At 37.8% G+C, this 16,836-nt stretch overlaps 1 long non-coding RNA gene across 3 annotated transcripts in view; it reads left to right on the plus strand.

The window, feature by feature from the left end:
- LOC103464165 (uncharacterized) overlaps positions 1 to 6,648 on the plus strand; it is a 91,429-nt gene extending 84,781 nt beyond the window's left edge. For 2 of the 3 annotated variants that reach the window (XR_533608.2, XR_001776496.1), the window contains exons 4-5: positions 333 to 460; positions 6,140 to 6,648. This is a non-coding gene — a long non-coding RNA (uncharacterized LOC103464165). Of the gene's footprint in view, positions 1 to 332; positions 629 to 6,139 lie in introns of all 3 variants that reach the window. The other variant, XR_533607.2, reaches the window with a different exon arrangement.
- Positions 6,649 to 16,836: the final 10,188 nt, after the last annotated feature.

The following is a 16,836-nucleotide window of genomic DNA, read 5'->3' on the forward strand; positions in this document are numbered from 1 at the left end:
TCTGAAAGGTAAATCCTCTCCTATCCCATTATGAAAACCTAATACTTGTTAATAAATGAATCAGAAGCTTTCTTTATATTTCTCAGGATCCTAATTTTTCTAAAATCAGCACTTTAAAATTTAGAAAAACTGAATCGCAAAAATTAAAAGCATGTCTAATTTTTCATAAACTAAGACAAGCAAACAAAAGTGCAAAATGAATCTACAAACTACCAACCAAAGGGAAATTCAAACTAGCAAGCGAATATTGAAAATAACACAAGCAGTTTAGCTTAAAATCTGAAATTACAGTGCTTTTTTTGTTTGTTTTTTTATAACCGTGTCCTGTCCAGATGTCCAAACTGTAGCTGCACCAACAACCCCTGGATGCAGCGATGAATGGAGGAGGAAACCACAGAGCCTGACCAGCCACCCAGCCAAACCCCATCCAGGATACAACACATAAACCCATGTCAGCCAGGTACCTGATCCACCAGGTCAAAAACAACCCACCAGCCACCCCATCTCATCCCCTCCCAGGACAGTAGGCCAGCCCCAGGTCAGGGGCCACAGCAGCAGGGAGACGAGGCAGAGGAAGGCCAAAGAATAGCCACCCCCACCAATCACAGACCAGGGRGCATCCAATCAAGTCAGTAGCTCACCATCCCCTCACCTTTGATTTGAGACAATAAAACATTTTCTGAAACATGTTTTGAAAACATGCATATTCACATGMGCTTACAAATTTAAGCATAGTGATTAATTGTGATTAAGCACAGAGCTAGAGTGTGATTAAATCTGATAAAAAATGCATCGACTGACAGCACTATTCAAAATGTAATATCTCTACATACCATTTGTATGTAATCTTTGAAAGAGGAAGAGAGATTGTCATTTTTTTTCTTTCTCAGACGTGTTTGTTCCACATGCATTCACAGATAAAGTTGCGAATATCTACACCACTGCCCACTAGACATCAGCTCTTTATGTGAGACACCAAKGAGAGGATGCATAAAACACGAATAAGACCAACACAAGAAAGACTTCATGCTTTTTTCAAGTTCTTTTTTCCGTTGTTTGATAGAATGAAAACTACAAAGAAAATATGCTTAGATAATTCATCCAGCAGCRTACGAATAAACTACTTCAAAATGCTGTGTGCRTATTCTGATTCTTCTGGAACCCTGATCACACAAGAACTAGAAAAWGAGAGGTGTATCTACAGTGGCATTTGGTCAAGTCGCCAGTCCATCAAAGTGGGCTATAACTGTGGATCATGATTCAATTCAGTTCAGTTTATCTCAAYTAAACAACATGTGTAACAAGAAAAAAAAATAGTTCCAGTTTACATCCAGAAATATTATGTACTCAATACAATCAATTTGTATGAAGAAATGCAAAGGCAATATAACCATCCTCCCATTGTCACTTCCTACTTGTTCTTGTAGGGTCGTGGAGTGGCCGGTGCCTGTCTCCAGCARTCAATTACAGAAATTCCCATTTGATCCTAGTTATTAAACAGTGCACACAAGTTATGCCAATTAGTAAAAATGTTTCATTTACGGAAGCCCAGACAATTGCAACKGGTCAATTACTTTGTACCAATTTTCTGTCCTGAACAAGCTATGCAGCAACAGTGAACAGATAAATGCACTGAGTCATTAACTTTGCAGCAATCCCTCAAACAARCCATGCATTTGTTGACAGTGAAACAGAAAACTTCCTTTTCACAGGAAGAAAAATACAGCAAAACCTGTCTCAGTGTGATCAGCCATCTGCCACTACTGAATGAAGTTTTAAAAAGACACAACAGACATATAACCAAAAGAACTGGCTCAGAAGCACTTTCCATTTTAAAGAAAGCGTAAAGAGTTGATGACAGAAGAAGCTCTTTTACTGACTTTGTGTAGAAGATAAACRCAGCTAAAGGAAAAAGCGGTAAACCAGAAATAAAATGAATGGGATGAAAAATGAAGTGTATAGTTAGTGAGAGTAATTGCGCCTTCAAATGCTTTGCTTAGGAGCAAGRCAATGTAAAACGCAGAAAGCCATGGCTAACTTTATCATCTGCAGAGAGAGAATGTGGAATTCTTGGCAGTAAAAGCTCAAAGAAAGAATACCAGGTGAGATGTAACTTCTATGGAGAAACATCACAAAAAGACAACATGACCTCAATGGCAGCAATAGCAGCAGATAATGTGTAATAAGAGAGTAGCAGGAGAAACTAACAAAGTATCAATTGAGAGTCTCCTGACAATGTTACACTCTTCAAAACTGGAAGGAAAGAGTCAACAGATGATTYTTAATTGCTTCTCTCATGGAGTGGTTTAATCCAGTGAGGGGAGATGTTGCGTTCCAGTTACCTTGGAAGTCAAATCTCTGAGTTTGGTTTGACATCAYACTAAACTCAGCATTCCAGTTAACGTAGTTAGAAAAGTCAGGATTTCACCATGTCCACTCACTRCAAAGGRTTGAGATTTAATTGTCAAGTGTACTGATTGCCCACATTTTTAAAGACAAATTCTTTCATTTCCCACAATCTGAATGGACACTAGCAAGTTTGGAGGTGGTTGGACACGTAGCTCCATTTCTTCTCCATCAGAGCAGCCACTGCATAACTGTCAGTGCTGTACAGAGAGTGGAAGTTGTGCTATGTGTCCTTGTGACTGAGCTGACTGAACGACATTCACTCAGCAACACTCTCAACAACTAGATATTTTCTAAATAGGTTCACTGATGATAGCACACATTTTCTATTTTCCGTTTTGGAAACTTTATATAAGGTTATTTTACTTAATAAAATGCTGAATCTGATTGCTTTAGAAGGAGGTCAACTGTAGAGTCAAGTTTTCCACATCAAAGATTTCTGAACCTATTCCACATCAGTATTTTTGGAGTTATTTAGGTAAGTCTTAGTTTTTTTCTGTCAAAAGGCAAAAAAAAAAAAAAAAACACCAGCCAACCTAAAAATAAACCATTAATTGTTGTCAAAAGAATAGATGACCATCTACTCAAAATTAAAACAATAATTATTTGCATATCACATAACGTCCTGGAATATCAACAGCTCAGACCTTGTGACTGTGTTTTTCCAGGTCTTTTTCCAGGTTATGTTAATAGACAATACTTGTATTGTTTTACATATGATTGAGGTCAATGTAGCAGGGGAAAATAAAAGAAAAAAGCATACAATATCTTTGTCACTTTTTTAACGTAATACACCACTGTAAGCTTTGTGGCTGGCTGTGATTTGAGCACGTTGTATTTCAACATAGTGTTTCTACCCTCCATGGGTGCAGTTTAAAGAAAATAATGTCTTGAACCCATCTTTTTGTTTTGACAACTAATCAATATCACTTTTCAGTCTTTTTTTTTTTTTTTTTTTACTGGACTGGTTGCAGTTCAGTTTGAAGGCTCAGTTGAAGCATTCAGAAAATGCCCATTCTGTTTGCTTAACCGTTTGGGAAGTAGTYGTGTGTATGCGCTTGTGTGAGAGAAGGAGCTGTKTGCTACTGTGATTGGTCTGGATCGGTTTACACAAAGGACTAGAAGATTTCTGGTTCAGGAAACAATGAAGTTTAGAAAGCTGCCACAAAGATAAATGTGCCAGCACAGTCAACCACAGCTAATGTGGTGTATGGCAGCCAAGTGTCACAACAAGATSAAATTCGGTAAACTGAGAAAAGCCATGCCAAGCCATTAGATTAAGGCAACCTTTCCAACCTTTTCCAAACCCAACATCTTTTGTCTGGCCCCACTTAGCCACCTTCCTGTCATTTCTCTGATGCTCTGCTGCAGTTCCACCTTCGTCCTGTGTCCTGCCTTTTTCACACTTTTCTGTCACTGAGGTAATTATGGCTCGAGCAGTGGGAGAGATTTGGAGCTGGAGGGCTAGGCATTGACCAGCTCTTTGATTTGTGAGRCTCTCCCCTTTCTCCATCTATGATTTCTAGGTCACCTGGCAGAAATCTGAAAATGATAGAAATGTGGGTAGCTCATAAGAAATCAAACAAGTAAAAACTGCTTTACAGCTTCCCAGTTGTTCCTGCAGAAAAATCAATGTTTTCCTTAACACTAAAGCAAAATGGYCTGGCTTCTGTGCAGCAGTAAATGCAGAGCGTGTGTTGTTAATGATAAAGCAGATGATATCTAATCTTGGGACCACTGTTGAATTCAGTTCCCTTGTATCAGACCAATTCATAAACAAATGTTATTCCAAGGTGTATTTCACAGGTTAAATKTGTACCCAGTTCACTCAAAATTCTTTTAATCCAGTTAATTTTATTACAATCACAGGAACCATTTCTGATCTACATTTCAATTAAAATGATCATAGACTATAGTCAAATTCAACTAATCGGCTGGCAAAAAGTTATCTATTAAAGGAATCCCAGTCATTTGCAATGATTTGTTGACTCAAGCAATTTCTAATCTTGAACATGCAAGTGTTCACAGTGGAGGCAAGCTACTCGTTTTAACAAGAAGAAACCTCCAGCAGAACAAAGCTCAGTAAGGGAGAATCTGAGTTACAGGCTCGGGGATTGAAATGGGGAACAGAGAAAAATGTAGACACATATAGAGTCAAGGCTTCTTTCARTTAGAAATAAAAAATAGTTAATAGTAGCAATAACTTTTTCAAAGGTTTTCTCAGGTGAAGATACAACTACAACAAGTAAGAACTGATCTAAGGGAGCTTTCTGCAGAAAAGAAGAATCAGAGCACATTGTTGGTGGCAGCAATAGTTCAGTGAAGAACTCCATGTAGGAAAAACAATCCATGAAGCACATATGCACTGAGTGCTTTCTACAGGACAAAGAGAGTACACGGTAGCAGTTGATATCCTTGACTTCCTCCATGGAAGACGCATAGCTAAACAGATAAGCACTGAGTCAAAATACAGTAATTTCTACAAGAATGGAAACCAAAGAGACTACATGAAGTAAACAACAGCAATGGCTCTGTCTGACTCTGTCCAAAAAATAAATGCAGATAAACACATAAGCAATGTGCAAGGAATGCTTTCAAAGGGAAAGAAAATCAAAGGAAGTAGTCAGTGTTAATGACACCAATAGCTCTGCCAAACACTTTACCCAGGAGAAGGAAATAACTACAGACAAAAGTAATAAGCTGGGAGTACTTTCTGTAGAAGAGGAAATCAAAAAAGAGCACAAACGTTAACTGCAACAATGACTGTAACAATGACAGAGAAGAGAAATGCAGCTAAAACCAGGAGGACTGAATCCGGACAATGGCAAAGAAAACAAAACAAAGGCAGAACAGAAGGGTAATGAGAACAAATGTTATGCCAGTGATGACATCCAGGAAAGGCACAAGGCTAAGCAAAGGAGTACAAAGCTGAGTCTTCTCTTCAAAAAGATTGTTTGTCAAGATTCCTTGACAAAAACAACAAACTCCCAATAAGTACTAACAATCACCTGGAGCCATGATGGTGAATTTATTTATGGGTGTTGTTTAATCTCATTGTGATATCATGACATCTGGGGAAGTTAAATCATACATTAGAGGGTATTTGTATTGATGGCATTGGAGGAGAGAAAATCACAAGATTGAGAGCTCAGTTTACTCATCTGTGTGGTTAGTTTACACCTCTTCTAGGAGTAAGAGAAAACACATTTTGTTTTTCATTAAACATAGCGAAAAAATTATTTTTTCATAAACATTTTTTTATGCTTTTGTAAAATGCAGGTAATCCTCTTTTATTTCTCCAGTTCCCYTTTTCGCTTCCGATATGAATTTGACCCAATACTTTTAAGTCAGAGTGGGTAACCATCAGGGGAAGAAGTAAGAATTTGATCTGCTTTGCCCCCTGGTTTGCTGTTTCTGCTAAGCTAAGCCACAAAGATAAATACCAAGCTGTAGACACATTGCCTTTGCTATCTTTAAAATTTGTAAAGTCTTAGCTGCCAGCAAAGTGCAAGCAATGTTCTGTTATTTTCTGCAAAATCAAGCGCAAAAGGTTTAAAGTATTTTCTCTGTCTTTCTCTCTTCCTTTCTTTCCCTTTCTTTTTCCTGTTTTTCTCTCTTTCTTGCTTTTTCCCTCCTTTACCCTCTCTCTTTTTTCTTTATTTCCTTCTTTCTCTCTCTCTTTTTTTCCTCCTTCTTTTCTTTCTTCCTTTCTCTTTTACTTTCTTTCTTTCAGTGAGAAATCATCAGGTTTTTCCAGTTCAGTTACCAAGGAGAGACCCAGAGGAGACCCATTGAACAACATATATCAAACACTAACTGTTGCCCTCAGACACCATACGTTAGTGATTAAGTACAAAATTAGCCTAATTAACTGTTTTGCTGCCATCTATTATATACATGCCTGTATACTTTACAGTGCCATCAAGCTGGCGTATTTTAGTATAGTAGTCAATTGAGTTTGTACCCATATTCACTCATAAGTTATAGCATACCACAGTAACTGTATTTCAAAAAAGAAATTTGCTTTATTTAAATTAATGAGCCTTGTGGCATTGATGCCACTAATTTACCTGCACTGTGGAGACTGAGTATAGCAGTGAAAATAATATTAGCATAACTCTGGATATTGATATATTTCATGTGTAAAGTGTAAAGGGTAAATTTTGAAAGCCTTTGACATCTGTCTCCTTCTCTCCTTCATTATGTGCTGGCTGATATTGCATCTTGATTTAATTTTGAAATTTGTGTTCTCAATAAACAATTTTTAACTTACTGGCTTGTTGATTGTTTGCTTCAGATGCTTTACATTCAGTGATTACTGTAGCATGTTGCTTAGAAATGTGATAATCCAGTAGCATGATATTACAGTAATATAATATTCTAGTATGACCATTTTTTTAGGAACAAGTACTCTAATGTATTATGTAACCTATCTGTGCCACAGTGCAGTACTACATTTTACCAGATGGTAGTATGGAGGAACAGCACACAGCTTTGCAGTGTAAGCGCTCTTCCTGTCTAATTGCTTAACTACTGCAAAGTCTGTTCTGTGGCAGTGTAGCAGCGACACAAGCAGTTTACACAGTAAATTTCACAGTGCGGCACATGTCCACACCGCCATCCAGCAAAATAAATACAAAGCAGCTAGCAACACAATGTAAGCCAACAATGCAGGAAAGAGAGAGGTGCGCGTTACTAGCTGGAAATACCATCACTATTTTGGGTTTGTGTCAGTGAAAGATGACAATATTAAGGCGCCCTGCACACTCTGTACTGGTGACAAGGTTTTATCTAGCTTCAAAAACACTACRTCAAATTTGAAGAAGCACTTTGAGCCGCAGTGCAGCTCATGTAATCTTAAAGAGAAAGTTCCACTGGTACAAATCAGAGATATGTGACTAATAAAGGAGCTTCCACAACACCTTAGCAACAAAAGCTGCACTTCTGTGCAAAACAAGTGTTTTTCCTTTTTTTTTTTTTAAATAATAAATATCTATCTTCTGTTATGTCCAAAAAAGATGATTTTTATTTCATATTTTATAAAAACACATATTTTCTTAAGGAATTAATTTTTAAGTTTTACTTGAAATGTAACTGTTGACTTTACTGTTAAAATGCACTTCCAGTAAAGTGAGTATTGGAAAGACCAGTTGTCATTTTCAGATTGAGGCAGTGGGGGGCTGCGCATTACATCCAGTGGCTGGATTCATGATCATTAACATCGTGYAAGCTCAAGCCAAATAAAACTAGCACTAATTTCACTTCACGGGTTAAAACTGAATTCATTCATGCTCAGAATTAACATTTAAATATTCTGAAATGAATTCCTTCTCTCAGCATGAGCCAGTGGTTGTTCATTCATTTTTAAATKATATAAAGCCTTTAAAACCTAGATATCGATGATTTTTAGTGACACTGTCACAGCAAAACTATGTCTTACTGCCATGTCAAATGCTACAGTTGCCGTTTCAAGGTCAGGTTCTTGGAGTCTAAACACTGCATATGTCTTGAAATGTTCACTTTTACCAACATTTAACTGCCTTAGTAATCAGATTGTAAGCACTGTGCATGATTGGCGATCTTTCCCATCATATTTTCCAACATTGAAATCAACATCTCATTTACAAACTTTTAMATAGCTTTTAGAGCAGTGTTAAACAGCAGATGTATKCTGTCCCATTATGTTAATTTTAAATATTTGTGTGCCTAATAATTGTTTACACCACAAATATAAGGAGAAGAAACCGAACCACCAATTTAAAAATTCTACACATTTCTTCAATTGCTTTTTCACATCTTGTTAATGGTACTCTAGCTCAATATGTGCTCTTCCTGCTATGCTCAAGTTCAAGCATATGCTCCTTYGGAAGTCATACAGATTTTATAATGTAGGGCTTTCTGTTGCTTCACAGATATGAAATAAAAATGAAGCTAAATTAATTTTAATCTAAACTTGTCAGAAAATAATAATTTCTCACAACATTTATTTTCCTGCCTTCTCTAAAATACATATTACTAAATCAAATAATCARCCCTCTCTTCAACATTTATGACGTTGGTTCAGCTGCTTACTTTTCATCTTYCAGCATTATGAAGTTTRTCAACGAGATTTCTCTCCATCTCTGTGACTTGGTGGATGTGTGATTGATCGTTCTGCTTAATTTCCATATCGAGTTTCATCTCCCATTTCTCTTTCATATTTAGGCAGAGTACTTATCATTAAGGTTTAATAATGCTGAAATTATGCCCGTGTAACTTCACTTTTAAGCTTTGATTAGGATGTGGATCACACCACTCACCTCCTTGGAGGGATTTGATCAGATTTCTTTCTGTAATAGTCTCTTAACTGAAAAAAAAAACTGTAAAAGTCCCCTCATTATATTTTTATTTGAAAACTCTTAAACCTACATTATTTTCTTTCTGGACTTTTAGACTGTAATGCTCTGCTTTTTCCCAGTGCTCATTATGCTAACTTAGAAACAAACTATGAGAGCCTGGAGGTGTGTCTTAACRCTTCTTAATCACAATCTTGTGTGTCGCTGCCCATGCCCTTTTTTCTCCGCATTGCTCTCTTGTACCGCTAACTGCAGTACAGTTACAGATCCTGTTGTGAATGCTCTGGCTAGTTAGCGTAGCCACCGACGACACCGGATTAATAATTTTTCTTTAGCATTAAATTGTTTCCATGAGCATATTTAGCAGATATGTTGACAGTGTTAAGATCCTCCTTCTGGCTCTGATTGGTTGTTTTTGGTCAGGAGCGGTCCATTTCTTCAGGCTGCAATAATAGCTCAGGAAGGAACCATCAGGAGAAGATCGATCTCTTCACAGATTGTCTCATAACATACTGTCACAACATGAACATGGTAACAATTTTAACAAATATGTAAAACATATTCCTTCAAAAAGTTGCATACTTCAGCTTTAATGCAAAAATTTGCTATAAATGTATTGTTTTCACTTGAATTWAAATCTTCATTGGTATAGGCAGGGGTTGAATTGCAATCTGTCAAAATAACAGACTGAATTCAGATTTTTCCATTCATTTAAAGAAATACCAGTCAAATATGGACAATGTTCCWTTGGYGCGACTCTTGTATTTATTTATCAAGGTTATTAGAGTTGCACAAATAAACAACCAATTGTATGCTTATCTGTCTTCCAATCTTTTACTGAGAACAAAATACATTATTTCTTRTCACTACAGCACCAAGGTGCTCCWCTGTTCGTTTGCTCTCATGACAGCTTTATATCCAAGGCCCAGAGATCTTAAACAAACATATAGCTTATTAATAGAATTTATGTGCCATATACCATCTAGTAGGGGTCGGGCTGCCTAATTACCTCACAAGCTGAATAATATTGGTGTGCTTTATTAATGTCCYATGGCATTGCTAGGGACAACCAATAAATACAGCTCTGGGGATTCTACCAAATGAAATGTGAATATTTCAGTCTTTTAATGAAGCACTACCAATGCACTCCACATGCACCCTTATTTAAATATGCTCATGATCCTTCAAAGGCATATTACACAAAGATCGGGTAAGTGATGGTAACCAAATTGCCTTTTAAAATTGAGAAGTTCCTAAGCCACCTTGGTGCCCTATCTTGCAAGAAAACCTGCAGGAGCATATACAGATAAGATTCAGTGCATCTTTTTATCTTTCAGTAAATAATGTTATTGTTCGCTAGGTGAACTTAATGAGCACCTTGGGGCCTTTGGGGACTTTTAAACCATCTTATCCCAAAGGGAAAAACAAGGAACTTTGCATTAGAGACTTTGGCATTTTCAGCAGTGGGTTGGAACATCATATTCCCTGTCTCCAGTTTCTCTCACCTTTCATTTGAACATAATGGAAAATCAAACATCATTATCAGAACATGGAGCCATAAAAGACAAATGTATGTGTTACTGCTCACACTCTGTTTTCCTCAGTTCTTTATGGCTTCCCTAAGGAGATGTTCAGGCTTCTTGCAGATCGGCCATAAATCCTAAACTTAGTCCCTTTTTTTATCACAATGGGAAGATGGCTGTCTGGCTGAAGACTGAATGTGGCTCAGAGCTGGATAGAGACCTATATGACAGGCCCCACTGAGGACTGAATAGACAGCATCGTCTGATGAATGATCTGCCTGCTTTTTAATCACAAAGCACACACTTCAAGAGGGACATCAACAAAAGTGAATGTGGCAGAATAGGATGAGTGCAGGGATCTCAGTGTATCTGATGGCTTTTTGTGGTGTATCAGTGAAAGTCCAGCTCACAAGCTTCTCTGCTCAGTCAAGAAAGCAGCCATTTGTCTACCCTTAGTTATGTACTAAATTCTGCCGTGTGTCACTTTTCTTGTAAAGTCAGTTTAGTGTTGTGACAGATATTCAGCTGTGTTTAAATGCACTCACACGACAAGCCAGACTAATGTAGTGTGCTTGTGTTGAACTGTAGAACATAGCAACTCTTATTTAATTTGATTCAGTTCTGCATACACTGCCCTGCTGTTGCCAGGGTGCCAAATGTGTGCAAAGTAGACAGCAAAAATTGCCGGGCTTCCCCCCCTTCCATTTAACTCATGTTTACTAAAATGCGAGTGCCTATTTTAAGAAATTACTGGCTTCCAAATTAAGAATTTTTAAAAATACAATAGCATTTCTTTCTGGTGAAATGTTTTTTTCCTGGGCTAGATTTTTAGCAAACCCTAATCTAAAAGAGTGCATTTAAAAGAAGCTCTTTTTTGTCAATAAAAAGCAGATGTTATTTTGAGTCCCATTTAACATTCAGAAGCCAAATGTGATTCCTAATAGTCAGAGTAGACACTTGTGTCAATGGAAAAAAAGGTGACCCTAAGTACATCCTTCAATGGCTGCACATTGATGAGTTGAAAGAAGCAAATTTGTCCTTCAAAGCATTTGAGCAAGCTGCTGCAATGTACAAAGCACAGTGAGCCTAGAGCATGGGTTGCATTTGCTCTCTACACTCCAGTGCAAAATGAGACTAGTCAAGCCTTAATGTAACCAGCATAGCTGGATAAAAATCTATACAAACTCAATTATGAATCAATTTGAGTTTGTGTCAGACAGTCTGGTGCCAACAGAGTGGATTTTTTATTAACTTATGGTCTGGGAAGAATGAAACACTTTTCATTTGTGTACTTCAGTATGTTGCTTCATGATTCAGAGGAAGGGTGTTCACACTTTGTCTTGGATGGATCTCAGATGGGGACCAGCTTGATCTGCTCAATGTTGTGAAGTAGCATACATAGCCTTGACAATGTTTCTTATGACTTTTTACATATTGACAGGATAAAGTATTGGGATTTTGTGTAACAGACAACCAAAACGCAGCACATAAATGTGTTCGAGCAGAGAATAAAAAAAATAAAAAATAAAAATCTCTAAAATGTTACACCTTTGCTGCAATTCCAATGACAATTGTGTTGTGTCTGTACAAGTATAGCTTGGGATCTTTTTTGCCCATTCATCTCCATAAAAGGTCCAAGTTCATTCACATCACGTGCACAATAAATTTATAGATATGTGCACATCAATTTAAATGTCCTGCTGAAGATTCTCAAGTAGATGTGGATTTGCACTTCAGAGCCATTATGGTGCTGAAAGGTGAGCCTTCAACGCTGTCTCAATTGTTCTGCAGCCTCTGCCTTTCGTCCAGCATCCCTTGTATTTAGTGTTGTCCGTCTTCTCATAACTTCTGACCAACTCCTTTGTACGTGCTAAAGAAAAGCTTCCCCTTAGCATGATTCGTCCACAACCACATTGTTTAATCAAGATGGCGTGTTCACAGTGTATTTGTATTAGTTTTCTGCCAAACAAATTTTTACATGTGGGTAAAAAAAAACTCAGTTTTGATCTCCTCTGACAATACTTAGATTCACATTTGCTAAATGTACAACATGGCTTTCTTCATGGCACGCCTACATGATTTATGCTGTGCACAGCTAATAGTGACATGGATCTCTGCAGCTCCTCCAAAGCCTTTTTCGTTCCTTTTCTGATTGATGCTCTTCTGTCAGTTTGAGTAGAATAAACATGCTTTGGTAGAATTGCATTGTGCTTTTTTGATTTTCCTATGATGAACTGAACAGTATTCCATGAGATGTCCAAAGATTGGAGTACAGTGATAAAACCTTTCTCTGCTTTAAACTTCCCCACAGTGACATAAGTTTTCCTTGACCTTCATTGAAATGATTATTCAGGAATACTCTCCAATTGGCCTGTGAGGCCTTCTCAAAATATGTTTTTTATATGGAGTTTTTATTTAGAATTATGTAGGCTCTATTTAATAAATATCTTTGATCCAATGTAAACAATTTAGTAGGGAGGGGATTGGGGGGCAGAACACAAATGCATGATACACTTTTCTGTTTATTTATTTCAGGAAGCTCTTAAAAAATATGTATCCTTTTCAATATAGCTCAAAATTCATATTGCTGTCAGATAAAATACCCTAGGGTTTGTGGTTGTCATGTAGCAAAATGTGCTAAAGTTCCAAGAGGCATGTATACTTTGTCAAGGTTCAGTATTTCCTTTAGTGTCTTTGACTTCACTGTTTACCATTGTCAAAGTAGAGACATAATGAAACCGAGACAGCAGGAGGCAGGATGTAGCTCAACAGTTGATTGAATAATTAAAGTTAAAACCCTCCCACACTGATTCATATTACCCCATTACTGAGAAACATTTCAGTTCATATGCATTTTACCCAGCACCCCCACTGTCCTGTTCTAGCATGTCAAACTGGGTCACAGACTTGAATGCATTAATTCTCACATCTTATTCTCTGTGAACCTTGACTGCTTCAGTTGTTAGCACGCTGAGAATTAGTTTCCAGACTAGTTTTACCACAAAGAAACATTTCTTCATCTATTAGACAATAATCTGCGTTTGTTAAATGTCTGAGTAAGGTATTTATATGCTCTCACTTGACAAATAGCTGCCATTTTGGAGAGTCCCTCACTCTGCACCTGTCATACCCTGAGTTGTTATTGATTTGAGAAAACCAGCCAGGTGGTGAATAGGATTTTCCATGGAGTGTAGTTTCTCATTGAACATAGACAGATTGTGCTCACACTCTCATGTGTCAGTGCAGGAATAACAGCTGAGTCTTGAATAAACTGAGATCTAATAGTCAGGGGGACTACCTAGCATTACAATCAATCTGTCAATCATTGTCCTTCAGGTCATTATCATGGGCTTGTTGACTGTATTATAACTGGTCCACCTACTGTGTGTTAGTGTGTGTTTTGAGGGGCAAAAAAAAAAAAAGTAATTCTTTGTCCCATTGGTTCCATTAAAAGCTGCCCTACAGTAGTTTGTCCATTTGCTAAAAATTCTTGGCCTGTCCCTTAAGGTGAAATAAAATACTAAAGAATGATACAGCAGTAGTTGACCAAGTCCCCCACCGTCCCCAGTATTTACACCTTGGGTGAGATGACCTCTCATTAGCAAGAAAGTGGGTCATATAGGAAGGAGCTGGTGCTTTTCAGGTCTTGAGCGAGAAAAGCTCTGCATCCTTCATACTGGGAAATAAAACAACCCTCTTGGTAGTCATTTACTATCTTGCTGCCAAGAGTAGAGCCATTAATTGGAAATGGTGTGGAATGCTTGGCTTGGCATATTCTTCCAAGCCTACTTAGAATGAAGGTTTTCACAGCCAATAAACTCAGGCAAATATGATTGAAAAGTATGCCATGTCGAAGACAGGTATAATTGTGGCAACAGTAGGTGGTTGGCTGGAGGAACATTATTTTTCTACAATAAAATCGTTCCTTTTCCTACACGTTAACCATTTTTGTGCTTCGTTTTCCTCCCCTGTTGTTAAAAAATTACAACTGCCCTATTGAGGTGTCTTGAAGATGATTATCCTGTGAGCCTGGACGTCTGCAACTGAACACACCCAGGGGAGMCTCATCACCCCTGCTGTAGTAGAGAAGAACAAAAAGAGTGGGGAGGGAAGAGAAGGCAGGAATTCCACTGAGCTACAACAAAGAACTCAGTCGAATATTTAAACCCCCTGCACCCCATTGCCCCATCGTGATAGGTTAACCTGCTGAGCTTAAAGATAGCTCGATCCTCTCCTCACCTTGGGAGCAAGTTATACTGAGGCATGCTGAGCATTGTCTTCTTACATTCGTCATCAATTGAGACAACTCATAACTAAATGAGAATTTGTATTTCCAACTCTCACTTTCTTTGTTATTAGATGAGCCCACCCTGCCATCTTCTCTGAGCAACACAGAAGCTGCCCCTCTTCATCTACCCCGCCCAGACAAATCCAACATTTAAAGATTTATCTCTTAAATGAGAACCTTTGGTAAACAGGCTAATCTGTTTGGCAGCACTCACAGTCATGGCTGCATAAAACATTTGACAACACTAAGCTTCTGAATCTTCCTATCTCTCTCTGGCAAAAGGCCTCTCTCTGCCTCCCTTCAGGGCTTCCTCATTGTTAATCCCACTGATCACATTCTTCTAGCTTTTTGCCATGCTGCAGGGGTGTGGCTGGACTTTTGTCTTGTCTGACAGAGAGTTCATTATGTGATTGGCGAGGAGCTAATGCAATAACACTCATCACGTGCTACTACCGGGGCCAAGCCCAGCCATTCATGAAGAACTCCGTTCTTCCTCCTCTGCCGTCTTCCTCGTTATTGTGGAGGCAGCCTGCCACCTCTCCCGTGGCGACAGGTTCTCTCTGAGGTATTTAACCACTTGTCTTGGAAAAACCCTTTTAATTGAAATGGCCCGTTGGCTGATAAGCTTCTGGAGCTTTATCTGGGAGGAGATATAGTGGCTAGGGTCTTTTTTTTTTTTCTTTTTTTGCTGGGAGGTTTTGCAGTAACTAACTCCATTTCTAATAGTGTTTTCTTTTCTTCAAAATCTCACTGGTGGTTTGCATCGTTTTAGACAGCTTAATTTCTTGCTGAGAACTTTCTGTTAGTCAGGGCGTTTCTTTCTCTTACTTTTTTCACAAAGGTGGGAAACCCATGTTTTATCTAGGTGAGGACACTGTTGCAACTTTAGAACATGTACAGTGATTTGCATCATCAAGCAAGATCTTTTTTTTACTTCTGCCCTTTGTACACAGAACAACAAAGACCTTTAGGAGATTTCAAAAGTATTCGTACTCCTAAACCTTTGTCAATACATCCAGAAAAGTTAGAAACATACATGCCGTACAGGAATAAATAAAATATAAGCTGTAAGGCATAAACATAAATATTATTAATACAAGTATGTTATGGTTTTATAGTAAAGTATATATATATAGTCAGGAATTGCCTCAATGAGACTGGCTTCGTAGTCATCCTGGATTTGGATTTGTTTTTGTAAAACACTGGAAAATGGACGTCATAGATTTCTAAGGTCCACACAGTAATCTAGTTTGCATGCTTGCTTGCTTGCTTCATGATTGCATCTTTTGGCTACAGCAAAAAGCACACTGCATTCGAGTCCAACTCAGCAGGTAAAATTCAATAATAACATGTGACAAGCAAAAAGCACAGTAAACAAACTCAAACGTCGTCTTACTTTCCCAGAGATGGCATGAAGATGTGCACAGTGGGATGAGCTCATGAGTACACACAACCCAAATTACTGCTTGTATGTTCAACAAAACACATTGCAGCTACCTGGGAACACAGAGTCGGGGATTTCTTTGTTTGATATTCAAACACCTTTCATGTGAGTTTGTAAACAAACTTCAGCCTCTCCAGTTGAGTTTAATTTGAAATCCATGTGATGCTGAATAAAATTTGATGAGCTCTTTCTGAGCTCCAACCCACATCACCCCTCAGGCCATGACACAAATGATTCACCCGGTGGTCATTTATAATCAACAGACTGTTCTAATCACAACTCTTTAGTGAACAAATCCATGTGACTCTCATGTACCATTTGAATTATTCATCAGTGTTTATTAGGTCCTTTCACTTACTTGCACTAATTGGAACAACTACTACTTGTGTGCCTGTTTGATAATAGTTACATTTAAGCTGTCAAGTGCATGTAATGGCCATCAGGGTTCTCGTGCTTTGTATTTATGTATATATGCATAGACATTAAGGCATATGTTTTAAAAATGCATATTTTCATGTAATACTGGGCATATAATGTGAGTAGAAGAACATTCCCATTGACTTWATTAAAAGGATGTTTTTTTTTTGGTTTTCTTTTACTTTGAGTTACTATTTCCATTAATAAATTATATATAGTTTAATGAAGGATTTTTTTAATTTTTCAAAACAGTAGAYGTTCAGAAMATGTTGGGATAGAAACCTGGTAAGGTAAAAAAAAATGCTACTATTACTAGAGTTTGAATTTCTCTTTGTATTTTCTATGACAACCCTAAACGCAATGTAAGCACCCCATTATGCAATAGCATAATCTGACAGACAGACAGACAGACAGACAGACAGA

The sequence above is a fragment of the Poecilia reticulata genome, linkage group LG4 (assembly GCF_000633615.1).
Source record: "Poecilia reticulata strain Guanapo linkage group LG4, Guppy_female_1.0+MT, whole genome shotgun sequence".
NCBI classification, from domain to species: Eukaryota; Metazoa; Chordata; class Actinopteri; order Cyprinodontiformes; family Poeciliidae; genus Poecilia; species Poecilia reticulata.